The sequence below is a fragment of the Camelus ferus genome, chromosome 6 (genome assembly GCF_009834535.1).
Source record: "Camelus ferus isolate YT-003-E chromosome 6, BCGSAC_Cfer_1.0, whole genome shotgun sequence".
NCBI lineage: Eukaryota > Metazoa > Chordata > Mammalia > Artiodactyla > Camelidae > Camelus > Camelus ferus.
In genome coordinates this window covers 49,373,027-49,399,033 of record NC_045701.1, presented here as the reverse complement: position 1 = coordinate 49,399,033, position 26,007 = coordinate 49,373,027, and the positions used below count along the sequence as shown (strand labels likewise).

At 35.9% G+C, this 26,007-nt stretch overlaps 1 protein-coding gene across 1 annotated transcript in view; it reads left to right on the top strand.

Moving 5' to 3' along the window:
- Positions 1 to 26,007, top strand: part of MDGA2 (MAM domain containing glycosylphosphatidylinositol anchor 2) — a 690,959-nt gene that overhangs the window by 329,759 nt on the left and 335,193 nt on the right. The window lies entirely within an intron of this gene.

Here is a 26,007-nt window from a genome sequence, read left to right as displayed (position 1 = left end):
GCACGTGCCTAAACAAATCTAGATTCTTTAGTTGAGTCCTAAGATTAATACCATGCAATGCCCGTTCTCCACGATTCAACAGAGAGAAATTTAGAGCAGTGGGATCTGAGTAGCTAGGATGTCTCTGGAAAGATAACAGCCATGCTGGCAGGAGGGCAGAGGTCGTACAGGGAGAAATTACCCTGGGGAGTATGCCTTCATTCGGGATCCGCCCCACAGCCCCGCAGGCCGTGCAGCTCAAACCTTTCTGTGAACTTGGGAGGCTGACTCATGACAACAAAACCCACAGGAATTTTAAGTTTACAAGTAGATTATTTATTAGTTTGTTTGTTTGTTTGTTTGTTTATTTAGAGACGTTCAACCACTAAGGAGGCAATTCCCTTCTTTGAAGTGAATGAAAGAATATCTGGAATATTCTTTCCTTGTTAGAAAGCTATGACGAGAGACAGATTTTAATCGAGAGAGGTAGGCTTATGGTTCAACATAAAATGGCATTGGGTTTCAAAAATCTGTTCTTTTCATCTCTGTGAGAGTGAAGTCCAAGATATCAGGTCCTGTCAGAGCAAATATTAAGCCCTTTGTGTTTTATGTTTCCTGGTCCATACTTGAGCAGGGACTACAGTCTTTCTCTTTTGACTTGACTTTATTCAAATCTTTCCCAACTCAACTTCTGTCTTTCAGATGGATGATCTAGTGGGGGTTGTGCAAGCAAATTCATGAGGCAAGGGAGGAGAATATTACAATTTTTTATTTTTGCATGTTTACATTATTTTTGTTTTATTTATACTTTGTATTATACATAATATATAATGATAATATGAAACAGTGTATAGTGCAAATTATGTTTTGGTCACTGTTCTGAAAGCTTTAAACACGTTAGCTCGTTTGATATTTAAAATAGCCTTGTGAGAAAAATACAGGTGAAGCCTAGATCAGTCACATAATTTGTCTAGAATAGGGGGCCTGAAATTCACATGCTCCAGATTCTGTGCTCTCTACCGTTACATCCCCGAGGTAATTTCTAGGTATAATTAATAGATGAATGAGTCCACATACATTAATATTGTTCAGTATTTGTTGATGCGGCCATACAAGTGGATCCATCTGTAAATCTCAACCTGTTCTTTCTGATTTGGGAGAGTCTTTCACATGTATTTGCCCTGCCTGTCGTGTGCTGGTTTTGTCGTTGAAGTGTCTGTGGGTAATCACAGCTCACTGTTTGCACCTACCACCGTGTATCTTTACAATTTTTCATGCATTTCCTGGCATCACCTTTAATAATCTTAAGGTTTACTGTCATGAGTTAATGAGTGTTCCCTTCCTTATTCCTAATTCAAAGACCCGGAAATTCCCTACTCTGCTTGTCTAATGTGGAAAAATAATTCTCTGTAAGAGTATGCAGTAGAGCACTCTCCTCCTAGGCTGCCTGTTTAGTTTACTCTCATTTGTCTATATCACACAGATAGGCTTATAAGATGAGGGCACCTCATTCAAGGAGGGAGGTTAGTTTCTTTCTTCTGAGCCTGGCAAGCACCCAGACGCTTAAACATATGCCCCATCAAGAGTGATTCAAAAAACAGCATCAGCCCTAAGGAGGAGAGACCTGCTTCTGAACTCAGATTCTTCCTCAAGGTGCTTTTGCTGCTGTACTTGGCATCTTGCTAATAAAAATATTACTTTGGTTATTTTGGTCCTAGTCTCCATGCTTTTGTGATGTAGCACTGTGACTTAGGCCATCTGTTTTAACATCTTATGATATATCATCCTTTGCTGCTTTTAGCAGATGAATCTGTCAGAGGAAAGTGTGTGAAACTCAGTCCTTTCTTCCTTATTACATCACCTCTTTCCCTGATACAACGGCCTGGATATCTCAGAGCTAGCTTTTCATTCCACTCTTCACCGTGTGCTTGAGATGAAACAGAATAATAAGATGGAGGCCATGTGATTGTCAAAGATTTGGGCTAAATATCAATTTGTCCATTCCAGTTTCACTTTTTTGTCTTGTTTTGTTTAAATCCTGAACTTGGAATTTAAAAAAAGCCTGAAGAACATGATAGGAAGGAGGCATCAATAATGTACTACAAGTTCTAAATATTGTTGACTGACTTGTCTTTTTAAGTATGTTTCTCCAAACCCTCTGAGCCCTTAAGCCTATATGGCCTTCACTGCCATTTCTATGTGATATGACATTGAAGTAATTTGCTTTTTCTCAACGTTTATGCCATTTTTGTCCATATTGTTAACTCAGTGGGCCAGAATGCTAATAACTTTAAATAGCCTGTTGGTTGTCATAGTAACTGATATTAAAGCTAAATGTAGGTCTTCCTCTTGTATTTCACATTTAAATCATTGCTGGTGTTTTCATTCTTTAGGAACTCTGGGGACTGACCATAGACTTTGTGTAAAAGAGGCCTTGAAAACATAGGTTGATTGAGGAGTAGATTCAGTGGCATCTATTTTTAGCCCCGAGTTTATGATTTGTTCAGACTCAGTCCAGTTCCATCAAATGTATGTTCAGAGAAACCAAGAAGGATGCTCATCCAAATATTATAGGTGTTTTATGGACAAAGTTTTACTTTTACAAACCGTGTCTATTCACTGTGGGTATTTTCTATGCTGCTTTTCTCTTTTACTTAACTTTGCAATGATTTCTCTAATGTTTCTAAACTGTTTTTAAAATTACAAACTGAGGAGACAGAAGGCACATTCAAGAAAGCTCTGTAAGAGAAGACTCTGAGACACATCCTGTTGTGCTCTCTGTCTTGGGTGACTTCTGTTCCTCCTATCTAGGGGCTCAGTAAAGATTTCACCTCCTGCTTAAAGCCTGACCATCCTCTCTCATTTCTTTTATGCACCGCAAAATATGTGCACTGCATTGAGCACACAAAATTCTTAATGAAAGTTCTAGACAATCTTTGAGAGAAAGCAGAAACTCCCTCAAATATATATAGATAGATAGATAGATAGATTCTTTCTCATTTCATATGTTAATTCGTGTTGCATTAGTTTACAAAACTCATCGCTCTTATCTGGACTTTTGAATCTTTTTCTCCAGGTAGTTCAGTTTACCACATAGCATTATATTTTAGGCTATGCTATCCTTTTATTCCTCTTAAATCACCATTTTTCCAATGAGCACCAGTTTGAAGCTGAATGAAATTTCTCCCTTGATCTCAGGAGATGCAGAGTTATTTTCTGTCTAGGCTCCCACCCCCAGCTTCCAGAAGAAAGAACAGTCTATTAGCAGCAGCAGCATATCTGCTGAATATGTATGAAGTATCCTAAATGTTGGACAGTCTTGCCAATCTCTTACATAATAATCTGGTGGTGACATTGTGTCCTCTCCCCTCCTCTGTATTTCTTGAACTAGTCCCTGTTCTGTTCTGAATATGCAATATCCTGCTCAGCCCCTGAATCCCTCTCTACTCTCTCAGATTCCTTAGTTATCAGAATTCACTTTTCTATGACATCAAGCCCTTATTTTCCAAAGCCAGTTTTCTACTCAAAGAAGATAAAAAGATAGAGAGATAATCTCTCCATGCCTTTCAGTAGCAACATCTGGCTTCGGTGTTAAACATGTACCAATGGAATATTAGTTCTGTGGGTTGTCAAATGTTACAAGGAAAAGGGTTCTTTGTTCAAATATGATTTAAAAAATCTAAGTTAAACAAGCCAAACAGGTTTCCTCCCCATAAAACAATGAATATTGTGAATCTCTTCAAAAGGGAAGAACAAAAGCAGCATTTCCCTTTTTGTTGTTGTTGTTTTTGTTTTTGTTATTGGAGTATAGAGAATAGTTGATTTACAATGTTTCAGGTGTACAGCTAAGTGACTCAGTTAAACATATACAAAAGCAACAATTCTGAAACACGTTTTACCTTGTAAGCATTTTAGGACTCTCATTTATGGAGACTTTTTTTTTTTTTTTAAGCAGCAACTTTTAAACAAAGGTCAGTGAGTTAAGCGAATTAACCTTAATATTTCCAACCTCTTTGTGTATACTTTCCTAAAATTAATGTGCTTGAGAAAAAGTTGGTGGGATTTAAATTCTTTTCCCCCACCCATGATAATCACTCTTATTCCTTTATGCAGAGTACAAGCTATATAGTTCACAACCTTGATCTTATTATTGGTACGTTATCTCTGGAGGTTGAAAAAACCTTCAGGACACCAAACAAATGGAAATAAGTCTTGGTGTCAAAAAACTGAGTAACTGCTTGGATAACAGATCTTTCTGCAACTAAGGTGGTTTTTACTTCTTTTTGCTTTCAACAAAATTAAAAATGGACCTACTGGAGTTGTCAGCTGACACTTTACTGGAAATAATTTTTGATGATGTAGCATGGCACTGGATGATACTCTTCCCAGAGCTTGGAAGAATGTCAAAGAATTTAAATTCTCATATTCTTATTTATATGAGCAAATTTCTCTGTTTTTAATTAGGAAGATGAAAAGTAAAAATAAGAGGGATGCTGAATGTCTAGTCTCATTCTAGCAATAAATGATGGTCACACATTATACATGAATTAATTGGAGAAATAGCCCCATCCATCTGATTAAGAGATACATTTCCAATAAATATTTTTCTGAAAGCACAACATATTTGTATTGTTTAGGTCAATTATTTACTAATACAATTTTAGTGATGACTCAGAGAAAAACTTCAATCTCATCCTCAAAAAATATCCTCATATTTTCCCCACAGGTAATATGAAAAATTGATCAGTGAATGACTTTCAAGCATGTAAATGTATTTCCTCAAGGTAAAATTCTGTGGAGAAAAAGGGGAATGAACCATGACTCAGGGAGAAAAATGCTATAAAATTTCTGACTATTAAAGTAGACCATGTTTTCATATTTTTCAGTAGGTGATATGGGATGTCAAATTTTTATATATCTCATGGATCTATTTAAAAGAGTGGTGTAATCATCTTATTTTCAAATCTCAATAGCTACAGTGCATCTTTGCAACTAAACATTTGAAAATAATTTTAAATATTAACCTGAAAATATGTGAAGGGTACCTAGTTTTTCAAAAGTCTTTTAGGAGGAATGCAGGCCAAAAATAATGTGTGAAAGCCACAATTCTACTTAAAGCTTTTTGGGAAGCATTGATCTAAAACTTAAGGTTCTTGTTCTGGTTCCCAGTTTCCCACGTACCTCCCCGCCTCTCTAAGCTAAATGACTTTATCTTGGTAAAGATCTTGAACGACTATAAATGTGATTAATTATGAAGTTAGTTTAGATCATTGGTAAAAACTTTAGGGTTCAACCACTACAAAAGTTTTAATGAGCAACATATATGCCTGGCTCAGTTCTAGGCACTGGACAAACCAGCAGTGAATGAAACAACACAAAGCCCTGTTCTCATTGACATTCTATTAAGGGGACAGAGAAAATGGACGGATCTGTGTAAAATATAAAAGTAGGAGACGGGGAAGGCTGGAAGAAGTAGTTAGGGCAATTTCAAGTTCCCCTAAAGTGTTTTGGGAAAGCCTCAATAAGACGCTGATATTTGAGCAAACACCTGAAAGGAAGTATAAGTGTGAGGTGAACATTTCCAGGAGAGAGAACAGCCAGGACAAGGTCCCTGTGGTAAGATCACACCAATTATTAGTGAGGAAAAGAAAAGATTCTATTTAAAATCACAAATAGGTAGAATCACTTCTTCCCCTAATGGAGTATTAGAATTTTTTTTCCAGGGAAGTGAACTTTAGCATAATACCTTTCTTAAATGTATAAAATGAGCATGTGAGTGTACAGTTTGGTTGGAAAGAAAGAAGCACATAGAGAAACTGTTCTACTAGGAAATGCACTGAAATTTGATAGCACAGGGGGCCAGAGAAAGGGAGCAGGAGAGTCACATCATGAGACAGAAGGAGAGAGAAAACGAAGAAACAAGATCACTGGTAATCAGGCTGTTGGTAAGTGTCAGCTGGTGATAGACTTCTGACTGGAATGGACAGAAAGTGGCTGAAAGATTAGTAGGGGCATGAGTATTTAATATTCTATTTTACAGTTGCTTGCTTGGTAGTTTTACGATATAATCAAAGCCTCTCTTCCCAGTTGCCCCAAAATTCAGTAGTCTCCTCCTACACATGCTCTGTGTGAAATGTCTTAACATCAAGTTAAAGGGAATGTATTACAGGTTACTACAGGTCATAAGGGGGGGAAATTAACCATGGGAGTGAGATTTAAGTGGAATCAGGGTTCAGAAAACATGGAAATTTGAATTCTAAAACAAAACTAACTGAAATAACATAAGCCTTGAGGAATTTGTAGGAATCTGGAAGTGGGCACCAAGCTTCCCACCAAGCAGACAGTTGGACAGTGAAGAGTAGGGAAAAGATCCATTTAACTTTATGTAAAAATCTCGAAAGACAAGATTCTTCAATTAGCATCTGTTGCTTCCGGTAACACTTACTCTCCAATCTCATATACTAGAGAAGCAGGATTGACATGCATATATAGTGCTCAGACCCAAGTAGAATGTCCTGAAAGCTTGATTTGTGTTAGAACTGCATTGGCTGGAGCCAAGGAGTGTGATAATAGGAGGTGGTATAAATAGAAGATGCCAAAATCAAACTCATGCAACTATTGAACTGAATTGCCATTTTCAAATAACAAGGAAAGGTGAACAATTCAGTTTCAGTGAAATCTCACCCTGTGAAATTGGAGAAGTCAAAAAGAAATAAGGGTTGAAAAAAAGAGGAAGGGAGTAGGGTCTGGAAAAATTTTGAGGAGAAGGTACTGCAAATATGTTTTAGAAAGTTCCTGTAGATGCAGGCATAAGCCAGATGGACAAAGCTGAGGGTGAACCACCTGGACCTAGATAGACACGGTATACCCTCAACAAACACACCAGTCTCCTTGTTGTCCTCTTGCTGAAAAGCACCAGTTGGATCCCACTACCTGTAGAAACATGGCCTGACCATTGTCCATTACCTCTTCCTTCATCTCCCTGATTCCCTTGCAGGTATTCTTATGCTTCAGTCAGACTCATTATCACGTTCTTCAGACTCTGACATTTGGTTCTTCTTTCCACTACCATAATCTGGCTAGGATTCAGAATATATTCTTTTTTTGTCAATGTACAACCTCTTTAACAATTTAGTTGTTTCAACATTTTGGAATCTTTGGACATTTTAATACTTTAGAAACTTCAGTAGCTTCCATAATTCAGTAATTTGGAAGAATGACAATATCTGAGGTTGACTTTTTTCCCCAGTACTTAGTAGCTGAAGATCTACAGAATTACTCAATTCTTCTAAATTCCTCAGCTTGTCTAAATGTATCTCACCCTTATCCTCACACCAGCAAATTTAATTTTACATATTTATAATGTTGAGATGATTAAATGAGATAATACATTTGAGAACCAGATAGAACAGTGCTGAGAAATAATGCCTACCAAATAAATGGTAGTTTTCTTAGACTTACTTAAACCTTAATAGATATTTTCCAGAAATGATATTAAAATGGCCAATAAGCATATGAAAAGATGCTTCCTATCACTAATCACTTGAGAAATAAATAAAAACCACAATGAGATACCACCTCACATGGCCTAGGATGGCTAATATTTAAAAATCAGAAAATAACAAGTGTAATTATTAGCATGGATGTGGAGAAATTGGTACACTTGTGCTCTGTTGATAGGAATATTAGATGATGCAGCTGCTAAGAAAAACTATATGGAGATTCCTCAAAAAATTAAAAATAAAATTACTGTCAGATCCAGCAGTCCCACTTCTAGATATATGTTCAAAATAGTTGAAAGCAGGATCTCAAAGAGATATTTGCACATCCATGTTCATAGCAGCATAATAGACAAGAAGTGGAAGAACCCAAGTGTCCATCAAGAGATGAATAGATAAACAAAATGTGGTATATACATACAATGGAATATTATCCAGCATAAAAGAAGGAAGGAAAGCTTGTCATTTTTACCACATGCATGAAATTTGAGGATGTTAAGTGAGGTAAGCAAATCACAAACGATGAATACTGTATGATTCCACTTATATGAGATATCTAAAGTAGTTCAATTCATAGGAACAGAACAGAATGGTGGTTGCTAGGGCATGTGGGAGGGGGAATGGGGAGTTGTTTAATGATACGGAGTTTCAGTTTTGCAAGGTGAAAAAGTTCTGGAGATCTGTTGCACAATAATGTAAATATACTTAACACTACTGAACTGTGCAATTAAGTTGCACAATTAAGATGGTTTAAAAAGTCAGAAAAAACAATTGTTAGTTTTCTTTTATTGAGACATTACTCTCAGCTTTCTTTCTTCTTACTCCTTTACTAATTTCTCTCAATGTCTATTAGCAATTGCACCATTGTATAATAATAATAATAATAATAATAATAATAATAATAATAATAATAATAATAATAATAATAATAATAATACACTTGTTTGTCTTTCCCACAATAATATATGCTCCTTGAAGGTGTCCAAGCCTAGTCTCCCTTGCATCTCTATAGCTTGGTAGTGAATAACCCATAACATACACCTAAAGCGTCTTGAATGAGTTCACAATTAAATGAGTGAATGTGTTAAGAATGAAAACATCAGCTGTTTGCTATATCACCCAGCAATTTCAACCCAGCTTTAAAAAAAAAAATGGGGAACAAACCACCTCGAGGTACTCAGACATCATATTCCTTGGATAGCAGTGCCTTACCATTGCCAGTATGAGTTTTCCAGCCATTAATTGTTTTGTAAATAGGAGAGACTTTAATTTTTATGAACATTACTCACAGTTGGCTGAGCTTGAATAGCAAGTTATTTTCTCAACTTTGTAAAGTAAAGAAAAGCTGGCAGAGAAGTATTGAATGAAATATTGACCATATGTTAGACTATTCCTATTTCAGGCGTTTCTGTTTTTCATAAGATATTCCTGTTAGAAAAGTGGGTTTTTAAAATTTTTCTTGCAAAATTAAAATATGCAGTATGTCACACATAAATGTTACTTTCTTCCTTTTTGAGACATCATTCTCACCTTCTCCTTCTCCTCAACTTTTGTGCTGACTCCTTCTCTATTATAACATGCAGATATGTTTAACATTTTGATATGCATTGAGCTTTGAATTCAGGTTGTGACTCCCAAACTATGCTCCTGTTAACACTCATGTTTTATCACCAAAATGGAATGGTGCTGTGTCTCAATTTGCAGGAAAAACACGGTATGTTAACAGATTATATTTTCTTGATTCTGCATATTTCTTCCATAAATAATTTATATCTTTAGTGCTATCACTAGCCCACTAGATTATAAAAGAATAAGTAGCTAAACCATATTAATAGAAATATACAAAATTGTGGCAATTTATTTGTTGTTGATTATAAGACTATCTTATTTTTCACAATGTTTCTATACTCCTTGAGATTCTTATGTTTAAAATTTTAGATTTGCTAAACTCTGTCTATCCTTTTCATCAAAGTATGTTCCCTTTCCTCTTTCTCTTTAAGTATAAAAGCACCTGATCAAATGAAAAATGACATCCTCTTCCCATCTTAAACATTTAGATTAAGAATGGGATCATGGGGGTCATAGTGGTAGAGGAAGAAGGAAGAATAGCTGGGAGGAGGGAAAGGAAGTGGCAGGGCTCAGGAGTGGCTCTGGATGGGGACTTTTGGCATTCCCCTTGTTTGCAATAGCCCCTTCACATTCAACCAACATTGAATAAAATAATAATGATGGTGATGATGGTGATGATATAATAACGGCAGAGGAAACCGCTCTGCTCTAGGAGCCAGGAGCTGTTAGTTTCCCTGTTCTAGGTGGAACTGACTCAAAGAGAGGTTCAAGTGCTTGTTCCAGCACACTGCTAATAAAAGGAGATAGCTAAAATTAAACCCAAGTTGTTTTTTCTTTGTTTTGATTGTGTTTTTTTTAGCCTGTAGGTTTTTTGTTTTTTTTTTTTTAATTAGTAGATGTTCTTTTGTCTTGAGTAATATTGTTTGACTTCCAAACATCTTCGAGTTGTCTTCTATGCAAGTGTGAAAGTCTTAATGGTTCATGGGGAACCTTAATATCTTGGTGCGCTTCCTGTCTTGGTGTGCAACAATGAACAAGCAATGTTTACTTGTGGTAGCCATATTTTCCCTGACAGAAAATAACAGTGGAAGTCTTGTATGATAGTTTCTTCATCCTCAGTATAACATACAGCATATATGCTTCAGGGCTCGTGAGTCAGAGTTGACAAAGTTCTATATTCCTTTTACTCATCTAATAAATATTATTGAGTACCTACAATGACTGTTCTAACTGTTGGGAATGCAATAGTGCATAAGACAGAAGCTTACATTTTAGTGGAGGAGACAATGCATAATGAACAAATAAACAGTGTAACTTCTAATGGTGTCTAGTGCAGTGGAATGATAAATCAGGGCCAATGAAATAGAGACTAGGTAGGGACAGCAGTACTACCCTAGAAGGGATGGTCAAAGAAGACTTTCAAGGATAGTGATTTCCAGCTGAGATCAAAATGATGAGAAAGAGCTGAGCATGTGACCATCTTGTTGGGAATATGAGGCAAGAAGCTGAAGGGGAACTTTCCAGGTATATAAATATATATACTTACATGTATAAAAGTATATAAACTATTCTGAAAGATAGAAATAGCATTTCCTCTGGAGTAACAGGAAGGCATGCTTACTGTCCAGTATAAAAAATCAGACTTCCCTAAGCTCAGGTTTCCCTTCCAGTGATACATGGGCAGGTGTGACATGGGCCTCTGTATGTTGCCCTTTTGGAACAGAGACTCAGGGAACTGGAGCAAATGCTGGCACTCTGGTGACTGCTAATGCCATAAAGCAGTATTATAAAACAAATTCCTTTGTCTCTCACCCAAGAATAAAATAGTCTTTTATTTCTCACCCAGGAGGCTCTTGTCTTCTACCAGTGTTCTTTTAACTGTGGCAGGCTACTTCAGCGTGTAAGTTTGCAAGTGGGTAAAAATAACAGCTTCTTCTCAGATCTTGACAGCCATGACTTATATTGAAGAGTTTGCTCTACAAAAGAGAGCATGGAAACCTAGGTTCAGGAAAGGCACTCTTGAGATAATGTTAAAGTTAAGACATAAAGGATGAGGATTATAAGAATGATTTTACCAAAAGGGTCTTGGAGGCATAGTGGTTCCAGACAGAATATAGAGCTCATGGGACAACTTAGAGTACAGAAAGAGAGAACTTGGCATAAAAGAGGACCTAGAAAAGTTCAATGTGACATATCCTGTACCATTAGTTTTTCCTGTCCGTCTTGCTTCTATGTTATATTATTTTATCCTACAACATTTTGTGTGTTCATATTTAGTGTATCTTTTGTGTGCTTCTATTGTTTATTATGATATAAAAACTACCCCAAAACTTAATGGCTTAAAATAATCTTTTTATTATAGCTCAGTTTTTTGTGTGTCAGGAATTTTGTTAGTGTTCAGCTGAAGGATTTGTCTGTTTTTTTGGGAGGGGTATTTGTGTGTATGTGTGTGTGATTTTTGACCAAAGTTACTTGCTGGCATTTAGTTAGCAGTTAGAATCTCCTAGAGCCTCCAATATTGCTTCACTGACATGTGTGTCGCCTTGTCAGAAATGGCTGAGAGACTGAGCAGAGCTGGAAAGGAAACCACAGTCCCTGCATATGGACTCTGTAGTGTGGTGGCCACAGGATAGTTACACATCCTACGGGGTAGCTTGGGTCTCCAAGAATGGTGTTTCAGAGGAGAAGATGGGAGCTGAATGGCCTTTTATGACCTCACCTTGAATTTACATGGTGCCCTTTTGCTATTAAGCAATTACAAAGCTGCCTGAACTCAGATGACAAGGACATAGACCCCAACTTTCAATGGGAGGAAGGCTAAGGAATTTATAGCTATGTTTTAAAATTGCCAGAGTATTTTAAATCTTAATTTTACCATGTACATACATGGTAAAGTTGTGTGAAGGCTGTCTTAATGTAATAAATGACAGATAAGAAGATAAATAAATAATAAAACTTTAAAATACAGTGCTGTCCAGAATTCACCCATGGTAGTCCTGCTCCCAGAATCCAGTATGCACTGACTCAGTGTCTGATCTGATGGAAAGCATGTGACACAACAGATACGGCGGTCACAGAGGCATTCTCCCTTTGCCCCAGAATTTCCCTTCATAGCCCTGTATCTCTAACAGTTCCTCCTAAGACTTTTTAAGGCATTCCTTAGTCCCCCCGAATACGACCATAATGGACTGTGAGTGTTCTCTTAGAGCTTTTTCCAGTATGAGGGTCTGTTTCCCTGCCATAGAAGTGCCAGGGTACAGGTGCAAGGTCTCCCATTCAGTTCTCTAGTTATCAATTCTTCAGCAACAAGATCTGTTACATAAAGGGAAATATAAACAACAGACTTTTAAAAGCTTTTTCAGCCCTTGAGCTCATTCCTGTCCTGCTTTCTATAGGAATATCTAAATCTGTTTCTTCAAAAACGTAAGGTAGCCTATGATTAATACACATCATGTCTTAACAAACAAATTCTGAAGAACGCAGAGTGGCCATAAGGATTTTGGTAGAAAAGATGAAACATGTATTAACTCTTGAGTTTCAGACAATGATATTAACATCAAATATACAGATTTTTTCTAAGTTCTAATGGCAGAATCTTATGTTGAACAGATTTTACCTGTATTAATTGAAATTATTTACTTTGACAAGCCTAATACTTTGTTGCTCTTATACAAACTATTTTTTCCAGCATCTAACAAGATTTACAATTAGTCTGATGCTCAGAAATTGTATTTTTTTAAAAAAGCAGAGCAAACAAAAATAGACAAAACCAAGACACTATAGTTTGCCTGATGCCAACCATCTGCCAATTTTAAGGCTTGTTTTATTACTATAAAACTGTATAACATGACATTAGGGATTTGTAGTATATTTTTTTAAATATAATTTTATTTTTGGCTCTGAATACTGTCATCTGAATCACTTCTTTGTGGCTACTGTCTAGCTATGCTTTTCTGCAAATTCATGGAGAAAATGATCTTCTTTCATTATTTTCCTAAACGTTTAAACACGACATTTCTTCTATCTCTTCTGTGAAACTTACATAAGATGTGGAAAAGGGTTTGCTTTTTACATGATGTTTCATTATTGCTGTTATCCGTCTTATGATTCTTATTTTTTTTAAGGAGGATTCATCAGTTTGTTCTCTCCTACTGTTTGCCTAATGCATATTATATTTATTCTTTCATGTATTTATACTTTCACTTATTTAGCAAATTATATTGACTCTGTCAATCTGACACTATGCTAGGCACAACAAAATACTCACGCATGCTTAGTTCTCTCCCCTCCCTCCTCGAGGAGCTCCACAGCTGGCTCCTTTGCTTAAATGCTCCCCTTCTCCCTCCGGTCTAAGGTGTACAGACTCAGAACCTTTTGTCTTGCAAGACTTTCATTTTCCTTATGACTGAGACGGTCCTGGCACCAGCAAATCAGTTAAGATGCAGCCTGAATAATAGTCTCAACATTAGCAATAGAAAGTAATCTTAATTAACAGCAAATATATCAACAGCAACAACAAATCTGTACTATGTATCTGCTCACTGAGGAGCCTACAAAGTAGCAGCACCCTCTGCTAGTGTTGCCCATGGCCATCGGATAGGAGATTGGGAATCTTTCTATCTCCCCCGTGCAGAACTGGGCCCTGCCCTCGGCCAAGGATTACACTTCCAGGGATCCTCTGACTTTTAAAAAATATTTGAGTGCTTTTTAATTTCTTTATCGTTTACTCCCAGAACCCATGACTTTCTGATTCTTTTCTATTGTCTGTCTTTTGTTTCTCTTGGAAACCCTACTAAACCTTGAAATGTAAAAACTAAACTAAACTAAAATAAAAGGGATAACTTGTTTGTCCATTTTGCTGACTGTATTATTAGACCTCATTCCTGGAGAAAATATTTTTCTTTCTGGGGCCACAGATAATAGTAAGTGATCATTCCACAGTTACCTGGGAGTTATCTAGTTCAGCCTCCCATGCCTGTCAGCAGTTCCTGACATGCAGGTGTGTATACAGTATCTGTTCTAATACGTGAGCACTTTGAGTTGCATGAAGGGAGTTTGGGAAATTGTGGCCTCTGGAATATGTTGAGATGGATTATCTCTGTATCTCTGAGAGTGGCCTTTGAATACCTCTGTTTTTCTGCTGCTGCTGCTAATATTAGAAGTAAGTATGAAATGACTGGATCTGGACCTTGAGGGGGACTTATAAACTTGGGGCTCGCTGTTAAAGGGAGCAGGTTGAAAAACTGGACTCATCAGCTACTGGATGCAGACATTATCAAGCAGTGCTTTGTACACAATTGGTGCTCAATGTGTATTTGTAAAATATATGGGGATAAGGCAAATATAAAATCAGTTGCCAATGAGCAAGCATGAGCATCCAGTTAATGTTTGGGGCAGGCTGTGGAGTGAAGAGTATGGAGCAGCGGAGTGTGCTGGCTAGACCTGGACAGACCTGGCCTCTGAACCCAAGCGCCTTGGGTTTAAGCCGAGCCTCACTAGTCACTAGCTCTGTGTGACCTTGAACAAGACTCTTGGTCTCTCCTTGCCTTAATTTCATCATCTGCAAAATAGAGCTAATAGTGGCAACTACTTCATAGTGTTGTTACGAGTATTAAATGAGTTACTGTTTATAAAGCCCTTTAAAAAACACTCGTGGAGTTAGACATTGTAAATGACTGCTATTATTACTCTCTTTAAGCAAATGGTTGCAAATAAACATAGACTGTTCAAATATTTGATGAACTGTTAACTAGCTAATGAGTTTTATTTTAATGTTTTGTAACAGTATTTTCTTTTATATTGGAAATAAGAATAAATTTAAAGTCCTACCTATTTACAGAAATATGACTACCCTATACCTAAAGTTCTAAAACTTGCTTTTTTCACTTAAAATATATCTTGGACATTTTTTCCATGTCAGGACATACAACATTTCCTCTGCTTTCATAGTTGTTTAGAGTTAGGAAGGAACTTCAGAATCATTTATTCTACCCTTCTCCCTTTGTATTATGGATTGATAGTACATGTTGGGAGAACTGCAGTTTTTCAGATTCTTTCTTACAGTGTGTGGTTTGCAATCCTATACAGTGTGTCATATTTAGTATCTGGTTCCTTTGTTGTTGTGTAGAGTGACTCCCCCATTCACCACTGTCCAAAGAGAAAATAGCTCTTGCTATTAATAAACCCCTGAGTTCTTTGTAGTGAACAAAGCCTAAACCTGTGTAATCACCAAAAATACTGCATACAGAGCAGTGGCAAAAGTAAATGTGGAGTAACATAATATTTTAAAACCTAGTTTAAAATAATGGATTGAACACATGCATTAAGACTGCTTTGTTATAAAATCGTAAAAATGACAATTAGAATGAGGAAGAAGACTTCAGCAAACAAGTTATTGGAATATCAACAGCAGCTGACGAGCAGAAAGGGGGAAAATAAATCGGAATTCTGAGCCAACATTGCTAAAACAGACAAGAAATGTGATTTACCCCGCAAAACCCTTCCTTTCCACCATCGAGGGCTTATGAACTTACCACATCAGGTCCTGTAGAAATGGAGGAGATGGCAAGACTGAAAAATGGGAAGATTGGCTGAAATCTGTTTGAAAAGCAATTAGACCCTGATCCTCTCTCCTCAACTCTGCATAGTTGAGTGCTCACTCCTCTCGTGCTCTGACAGAGAATAAAGTTTTTATATTCTGGAAAAGGCAAAGGAGAGGCTCTCTGCCTTGGAGAAATGAGACAGGGCACTAAATTAAATCAGGGTGAGCAAGTGAGCATTGAGTGGTAAAGTTGAGAAGCCCAGTAACCTGGCCTAGCTTCATGCCACCTCACACCCAGGGTGCTGGAAACATGGTGTATGTCCTCCAGGCATGAAAATGGAAGCTACTTTTACAGGGAGTCTGGGGTGTATGGGCAGAGAATCCTGAAAATACTGATATCAGTGGCCCAGGAGAACATCACCTAATGAAGACCACAGTAAAAAAAAATCCCACCCACGAGTAGGGAATTTCCAATCAGTTTTTTTTTTCTTTGATATTTTACTCTTAATATGAGCAGTCACTACTTATTTATGAAAGGCATAGGAGATGAAAGATAGAGGTGAAAAACAAATGGAAAATCATCTGGAAAGAAAGATGCTAAACAGGGAGTGAATATATCTTCAAACTGTTTATAGTAATCTTAAAGTGATAAAACATACTATCACATCCTTGAAACAAGAATAGTTTGCTGTTAAAAGTAGTTATCAAACATAAATGAGCTCTTGGAAATTAAAGATCAGCGAGTTATGAGAGAAATTGCAATTGGAGATTTGGAGATTAAAGAAATCTCAGAAAGTAAACGAAACAGATAATGAAATGGAAACAGGAGACAAAAATAGAGAATTATTCTAGGAGGTCCAACATTTAAATTGTATGAGTCCCAGAAAAAAGTGAAGAGTAAAAATGGAGAAAAAATAGTTATCAAAGAACCAGGACAAGAAACTTTCCCAGAAAGTAAAGAGAGAACACAGAAGAGAAGCAAATTATAGTTGATAATGATGAAGGGATACCCTCAGATTGCAGCTGCTGAGGAGGTTCAGACAGCAATTTATCCAGATTGGAAAGGCAGAAGCTCGTGGCAGGGATTTTTTCCGTAAGAGGAAGTGAATGAAGTAGTCAGTGTATTTGTATATACTGAGATAGGTAAGCATTTTGATGAGAGTTAAGAGTGAATGGATGATAACTGTATAAAAAAGGGATCAGACAAACAAAATCACTATTATTTACTTCAAGGGAAACCAAAAGTGGTGTAAGAAAGGAAAAATTACATAGTGTGCTCTGTGGCCCAGCTGTGAATATCATTCGCACAATCATAATACTTTAAACACTGAGTAATGATTAAAACTAGTGGTATAGCTGAGTTTGGGACTATAGGGGGGTATATACAAAGTGTGTTGTGTGTCTGTGCATCTGTGTGTTTTTGTGGTGTGGGTAGGTCAGGCTGGGCAGTGGAAGAGAACTTAATCTCCATCTTCCAAAATAGAAAGCCAACGCAGAGTTCTTCAAACAGAAAGACAGAAGAAAAACTATGAATATGTAATTTAGATTTATGAAAATATATATCATTAAAAGTATGCTGGAAGATTTGAAAATCATCCCCTCTGGTGAGCAGGAAATGAGTTCACAGGGTCTTGAAGACAAATTTCTTAAAATCATTTGATGCTAAATTATACATAAAATTTTGATAAAATAAAATTATAAGGGAAAAGTGGATGGTTTTCCTACAACTTTGAAATACTTGCAGATTCTTTATAACTAGATTTTAAGAACAAAATCATGGAGGGGAGGAATCCTTCAAAAATCCCTTTTACTTGTAAAAGAAAAGGCGGGGGGGATGGCATTTATTTTCTGCTGTCTTATTCAGGAATTTGAAGAAATGCTACAAGAAAAGATGACAAGAATTCTATATCATCACCTTTACCACTGTCCCAGAACTAATTTCTTTAGGAAGTGAGGGTGAGAAATTCAAATATCTTTTTATAATGGATAGTAGAAGCCCTGACACTGGTGTGGGAGTAGTTTACCTGTCAACATATCTTTAAATCTGAGACTGCCAATAGCAAGTCTCCATGTAGGAGTTAGCTGCAAAATACCTATTCATATCTTGCAGTCATTTTTCCTGTTTCCTATTCTCACCTCAATGATGAGGAGACCATGCTTATTATGTGTTTATCACTATATGATATTTTTTATGAGAAGCCAAGAGAACCAAATACTGTTTGGGAAGTATATATAAAAATACACAGACACAGAGCCCACATTTTCAATTGTCTTTTCACAAGATAGCATCTTCTACCCCTTTCATCAAGATGTTGGCTGGTCTGTGTGCTGCAAACTAGACAACCTGTTTGCCGTAAAGACTTGACCATTTCATAGGAGCTTTGAAACACAGTACTGACATAGGTACAAGAATCTCATGGAAAGGATAGAAGGAAAATGATTTTAAAGAATTAAGACAATTATATTTGTAAAGATGTAAATAAGATTCTTTTAATGAACATGTATCAAGTATCAGAATGTATGTGACCAAAAAATATGTTAGATACTGGAGGTCAGAGACAGGCCTTCAGAGAGCTAAGAAAGTCTACCAGGAAAGACTGATATATAAATTTTAAAATTGCAAGAGTGTGAAGTGTACAGTTTTATAGTCTTATTTAATTTCAGAAAGTGTATTACTTCTACTGAAAATACATTGCATTAGGGCAAATAGAAGAAATACCACATTAAATTAATAAACTTGTATTATCTTTTCTACTTCAATATGTTGAGCATTTGTTCATTCATTAAATTCATGCATGGTAATTCTTCAGGTAGTTTGTAAAAGCCTACTATGTGTCAGGCATTCTGCTACCTGCTGAGCATAAAATAATTAAAGTCTGCCCTCAAAGGCAGAATGTCAGGGAAGAGACAGGTGAATAAATAAAGAAGGGCTTATCAAAATGTAGTAAATGCCATCAGGGAAAGTCATCAGGACAAGGGTGAATTTCTTATAGACCTTAAATTTTAGAATTATAGAATTATGAAGGTAGAAAGAACTGTTGGGGTCATTTAATTTTCTACAGACTGGTAAAGTGAAACCAAGAGAGAGTAACAGTGTAGCCAAAGACAGGCAAACGTTTGATCATGTGCATGTTCTGATGCCACTGGAGCATGGGATCCAGTTACCACTTGAAATGGTTGATGTATTTGGTTCCACAAGAATTTAATATCCTCTATGCAAGGCAATATTTCATCAAGCCACTCAATAATTATGTAGTTATTGAAAAACAGAGCAGCAAAGGTGTGTGATGCAGGGTGTTACAGTTTAAATTAACAATTATTCTAAATGAAATATTAACAATTGTAATAGGTTATTAGAAGAAGACACTGGAGTAGGATTTACTTGGTTTACTGCCAGAAAAAGCAGTAAAGATACTAAAGTGAATAAAAACGTTCTTTGTCCTCATTTACCATAATTCATTTCACTTTTTTCCTTCACAGTGCTTCTGTGAGTTGAGTATAATTGTTTCCATTTTACTGGTGTGGAATGTGAAATTCTAGAAAAAAAGAGCAATTTTACCAGAATTGATGTTAAACAAACAGACTGTCAGTTATTTCTCCAGTGAAAATGGGTTTATTTGGGATCAACAAAGAATTGCAATTCAGTGTTTGCAACCATAGTGAGCCGCGTGCAACAAGAAGAGAACTACTTTACCAGAAGGAAAAGAAAGTTGGGAGGTCAGTAGTAAATAAAGAGTCCACTGGTGGAACTGAGAGTTTGAAGTGTAGTGACTTTCCATTGGTTAAGTTGTAATGGTCTCTTACTGGTTGAGCAAGACTGGCAAGTCCTTCTTCTTCCTGTTGGGCTGGATTGTGTTTTGAGGAAGTGAGAGCTTCCCTTTCTGGCCTCCTGACTATTTTAATTTCTGTTCATTAATTTTTACACCAAAATCACAAAGCAATTTCATGATAGAAAAGGGATCTTGATCTAGCATGCTGTATAAGCAATGTTTTATTATTCCTCTGCATAAAAGAAATTCTTGGTAGGTAAACATCACTTTGTTAATTTGGATATTAAGCATTATTGTTACCCCAATGGGAGAATCTTAGAAGGTATGGCAGGGTTTCATGATACAATCAAATGTTCTAGAAGGTAGGACAATTAATCAGAGAAAAAGGCTAGAAGATGCAGGAGTTTGGGAATCCATTATACTCTTTCCCCATAAGAATTCATATAAATATTTTAGGCCGCAAATAATTCACAGGATACCTTATCCTTTGGTTCAAGGGTGATCTTTAACTAAAAGATCATTCCTAAGACTAACAACCATGATCTTATCCATCATTAACCAAGATTAATACTTAAAAAAAAACCTATTTCCTTTTTAAAAAAAATTTTTTGCTCTAGAAATAATTGATATTTTAATGGTGAAGCAGGATGTTTTGGAAGCTAGGTGGAAGTGTCCCTGTGAAGACAGGTTGAGCCAATATGAAGATTTGGGTGGGTATGTATCAAAAAAAGAGATGGGAACCTAAATGAGAACAGTGGTTTCACCATTTTACCTGTTGTCAGTACAGTCTTAAAGCACACCCTTGACTTTTGTCATAATTGCTGTATACACTGCCCCTCCCCCAAGTCATAGTAAGATTCGTAACAGTTGAATTACACATATTTTCAGGAAACACTAAAGTAGCATTTTAAACACTCAGCCTTGCAACATCAAGTGAGTCTGAATCCTTGTCTCCTGGTTTGGGTTTCCAATCATAAGAGTTTGATGAGTAGAATTTGAAAGCCCCAATGATTTCAGCAAATTTATCTAGATCAAGCTTCTTCTACATAACCCATTTTCCAAAATCACACACACACACACACCTTTTCATATTCTATGTGTAAAATTTCCTAAATTCAGCTGAATGCTATGAAGAAAACATCTGATTAAAGTAATTGACAATAAAGTATGAACAATTAACTGAAACCACCTTCCTTAGAGGTATTTGCTTTCAAGAGGATAGGCTAAGTGCTCACTAATTGGTGCTGGGAGCAGCAGTGTTGTAGCTTGCTGCTTCGCTCCACACCTTCCTTTCTGTGTAATGCATATCTAAAACTTTTTAGTTATGTGTATTCTAAAACATCTGCTACCTCCAAAGAAATAATCATTGATTCTTTTCTGTCCATTATTTCCAAAATTTCTTTTCATTTTTTTTTTCTCTCCACTAGCATACTATGTTCATTTTCGATTTGTACCTTCTCATACATGGGATATCACAGAGACAGGCACATTTGATGGCCTTTTCCTTGACATTGTTGATGCACTATGCTTCTTAAATCTTTTTGATTATCTAGTTATCCTTTATTATTATGATGGTTATTTTATATATATATATATACTTATTATTATGATGGTTATTATATATATTTATATATATAAATATATATATATATAAACTTAAAATACTCCTGCACCCAAATTCAAGAAATGAAACATTGCCAGCACAATATTGTTCTCTTGAAAAATGCTTCTTACCAAGAATAGTGTCTGTCCTCTCATTATTTTTGGTAAAATCACTTTGTGTTTTATCAGATATCAGATATTTGAGTGACAAGATTAGGATAACTGAATGTTCCCAAGATGTTTCAAGGACCGTGTTCCCTTGAAATGTTAAAAATTAACAAAAAAATCTTCCTTAATTAAAATTGAAAGTTTAGTATCTTTTTTATATGTAAGAAGACTTTTACGTTTCACATTAAATTGATCTAAGCATACTGCTTGCCTTTTTCTATGCAAACACATCTTTTTGAGGAGGCTGATTGTCTCATCTGTAAGAAAGTTTATAAATCACTTTACACACTGTGTAGCAATTTACATTAGACCTGTTAAGGTAGAACCCTATACTGAAGTATTTATGATTAGAATAATGATACTTTTTCTCAGCTCAGTGTTACTAGTTCATGAAAAAAAAATGCTGTGTGGCAGAACTTGTCCATAACTTAATTGAGTACTTAGCATAATTTTCTTATAAATTTGGATTTGCTTATTGATTGTGGTCTTCAGTATCACACAGAATATGGTTTATTTCCCCAAATCAGTGTAAAGCTCATATTAGGCCTTCAGTGAGACTTTGAGTTGATGGCAGTAGTTAATAGCACATTCAAGTTTGTGGAAGATAATTCTTTGATAGTATTCCATGAACAGTCCAACCTTGCTATATAAATTCTGATAATGGAATCTTTGGTAAAGAATAAGCAGATAATTGCAGAGCTGATCACAGATCATTTACATCAAACAATCTAAACATTTTTTCCTATTTTGGGCTTTCTAGTTCTTAGCTCATTTTTACTTTCCATTAATTTAAAAATATTCATCTAAATTCTTTTGAATTATTTGGGGTCCTCTGGATTAGTCATATTTTACTAAAAAAGAATCAAGTTTGTTTTGTTTTTGTTGAGTTTTATTTTGTTTTTACATCACTGGGTGTGGAGAAGTTACTGGAATATATTTCCTTTTTGTTACTGAGCTTTCACTTTTTTTCTTTCTAAAACTGCTGAGCTTTAAAGTCTTTTCATAAAACTTCTGTGAATAAAATGCACTTCTGGGAACACGGTGTTTTCACATTTATTTGGAGACGTCTATAGGGTAACTTAAAGCACAAACATTTTAATTAATAATGTTGATGTTTTTATTATTGCTGAATGGGTAACCTGTTTTTGTGAGCATATAAGAAATAGATTCTCTTAAACAGAGTGCAGATTTCCCTCAGAATTACATGAGGTGTAAATGAGATCCTTTATACTTTCTAATGACTACCCAGGGAGTTGTAAAGAAAGGCATCTGGATGCCATAAGTAAGGAGGTGAACTTAAGCACCTACAAAGTATGAAGCACTCTGGTGCTGAGATACAGACCTACCAAAAGCCAGTCCTCTGGGAACTTAGATTTTTTTTTTTTTTTTTACAGGAAAAAACAGGCAATAAACACACAGGCAAATATTCTGATTTCTGGTATTGATTAAGTGTCCTGAAGAAAACTAACCTAGATAAGGTGGTTGAGAATAACAGAAATCACTATGTTATATAGAAAGATCAGGGAAGGCTACAGTGATGAAATGACATGTAAACAGAGCCTTGAGTGAAATTAAGAGAAAAGAGAACAACAAAGGCGCAGGCTCTGAAGCAGAAGGAATATTGGCGTGTCTGAGGAGGGAGGTCAGAATGGCTGGAGGTCTGTGGCTGAGGGGTGATTGACAAGAGATAAAGAAGGACAGATGGCCTGATGAGAGTAGCTGGGTTCCATCCTATTTGCAATTGAGAAGTCAAAGGAGGGCTTACGCAGAAAGTGATACAACGTGACCTGTGTTTTAACAGAATCACTTTGGCCGCAATTTGGGGAATAGGTTAAAAGGTTTGAGAGTAGAAGTTGTTCAGGGATAGATATTGGTGACATGGGCAAGGGAGTTAATGTTTGGAGGTGGTGGGAAAGAGTAGATCAAATATATTTTGAGTGAAGGTTTTGTTGGTGGGTTTTTACATGAGGATGAGAGAAGGAGAGTAGTCAAGAGTGATTCAAGAATTTTGGTCTGAGGAACTGGGTGAAGGGTGGGTGCCGTCCGTATACACAGATAAGTTTTGATTACTAATTTTTTTTAATGGTAAACTTCAAGGACATCTACATTCTTTATCAACAGAAAAATGTGCATAGCAAGTCTTTTGTTTCTAACATTTTTGTACAAAGTGATAAATCTGTGACTCATTCCAGAAAGATGATCTTGATTCTTGGTTCCATTTCATCCCAAAATGTAATGACCAAGCATAAACATCACTTTTACCTGTGAAATTATGTTTACACACCCTACTCTTCATTCAGAGTAACTTCTACTACGTCATTTCAGGTAAGTTTGGAAGCATGTAAGGGAAAGCTTTCATTAAAGGTAAGGTCTGGGAGACCTGGGTGTGAAATGTAGATTTTAAATGTTTGCAAGTTAGTTGATTATGTCAGAAATTAGACTTCTTCAATTTGCTTAATTTGATTTTAATTTTTATCCAGGAACTCAGGTGTTTTAGATATAAGGACCTTACTTTCTTGGATCAGGCTCCAATAATTTGTTTTTTTGTTTTTGGTTTTTTTTTTGGCAAATCTCTCCTTTTTATGCACCAGATTCTCTGGCATTCTGAATTAATAATAAGTCTATCTAAATTAGATTTAGGTTGTGGGAAAGAGAAAACTTGCCTTACTCTAGGGGAGGCGATAGCTATTTTTATAGGAACCTGAATATTGTAAGTACTGCATATTCAGGGTGTGAGCACTAGTAAGTTATATTAATAGATAACTCAATAACAAATTTCTAAGAACTGGGTCAGAGAGAAATATTAAATTGGTACCTTGTAAGTTTTTCTAACAGCTTGGCTTATTTTGCAAGCAAAGTTAAAAAGAGTACATTTTCATAAAGACTCTCCTTTATATTTTATGGCCTGGCTCAGGGCAGAAAGGAAAAAGTTTCTTGAAATACTAGTTTTTTTCCCCCTTGAAGCTGATATTTCCTGTTGATTTGTTTTAAATATTTCAAACAAGCTGATTATTGGATATTTTAATGCTTTGCTAATGTAGGAGAAGTCACCATAACTTTTACCTCCTCCCTGAAGGCATGAAAGAGGCCGTTCATTCATTTAACCATCATCAATACTGTCCTACAAGGTGCCAGCAATCATTGCATCACCAATCCTTACCCAGAATATAGGGAGGCATTTGGGAAGACATCATTACCCAAGTTAGTAGTCACTGTGTTTTTATAAATCCGTGGGAGAGAACATCTTGCCTACTTAGAATTCCTTCATCCCCAAAATAGTACATGACTCTCAATCTACTTTCATCCGTGTCATCCATTTATGACTTCCTCAAGCACTAACTGCTCCTAAATATTTCCTACTAAAGTTAATCATATCCTTCAGCTTTGTTCTTTATAAAACTTATCTTGTAATGAAATCATTGTTTCCTCAAAATGGGTTCTTCTCCTATAACTCCATTTTCTCTGATATTGATTCTTCACTCTCTTTTTTCTTGACTCTTGAACCCAGGCTTTGGCATTGGTAAAGTTTTTGATTCCCAAGGCCATTTCTGGGTGTTCAGATTTAGCTTCTTGAGTAGCCAAATGGGACCAGTTGGGAGAGTTGGTGCTTTTTGATGTGAATCTAGACAAATAGGAATCAGGAGGCAGAGGGAGATGACTGATACATTTCTCTTTATTTCATCCCCAGAGAGCTCCAATGAAAGTGTGTTTCCTCTTTGCAAATCTTCCAGATAATCCTGCATGCAGAAACAGGCACACCAGGAGGAACATATCCTTCGAGTTGCCCTACATCTTTCTTTGCCGCAGTCACACTCCCACTTTTTTTTCCCTCTTCATTTCCTTGGGCTTGCATCTCCCAAAGAAACTGTCAACACTCTAATTCTTGCTTCAGGCTCTGCTTTTTTTTTTTTTTTTTTTAATGAAGGACCTAGACTAAGATAGTTGGTATTATCAGTCTATTAGCAAAGATTGTAGAGAATAAAAAGGTTTATAAAATCCCCTCTGCTTACCTCTGAGTTGCTATCAGTTGTTCATATTATTCTTTCTATGATTTGTTCTGAAAGAAATAACAAAACAAAAAATCCTCTTTCAGAAGTCATAGAATCTTTTTTTTCCATGGTCATTCCAGGAATAATAAAAAAAAATTTCCCTGGTCAAACTTACAAGTAATAAATACATCATCAATGTATACATTGAATGAGTGAATCAAAGAATGCTGAGATTTCACTAATAGGCATTTTGGCATGTCCTAGTATGTAATAATGCAGAAATTATTCTGTGGCCTGAAATGGATACATAAGACTTATATCATTATCTTCTCTTTATTTCCCTCTAAAATCTAAAAGTAGTTAACTTTGAAAAGTAAGCAATTTGAAAGTCAGTATTGTAAGTGATGCTTGAAACTTTTCTCTTTTAGGTACTTAATAAATATCATGTACTCTTTTAAAACCAATAAGATAATGAAAATTTTGATCCTTTAAATATATTCTATAATTACATCATTAGATATCATAATTGCATGTTCAAATGATTACACATATGAACACTAATTTCTTAATTAGAGACAATTATGTTACCTATATAAATATACAGCAATTGACTGAAGTCACAAAATCAAATAAATACTTTAACCAAAAATTGTCAGGGAAACATAAAAATATGTATTTATTGAAAATAGTTTACCGTGAACTCTAGCATTTTCTATTAGAATTTTGATGTGAACTGTGTTAATTTTACAGTGAGACAGTAAGATTGCATCTTACTTAAAATAGTGAATATATAAATTTTTTAAAAGAGTCAAAAATCCTTTTCATAAAGTGTCATAGTAACATCTTGGATTGCATGGATTCCTATTATCTGATAAGTTCAACATACATTT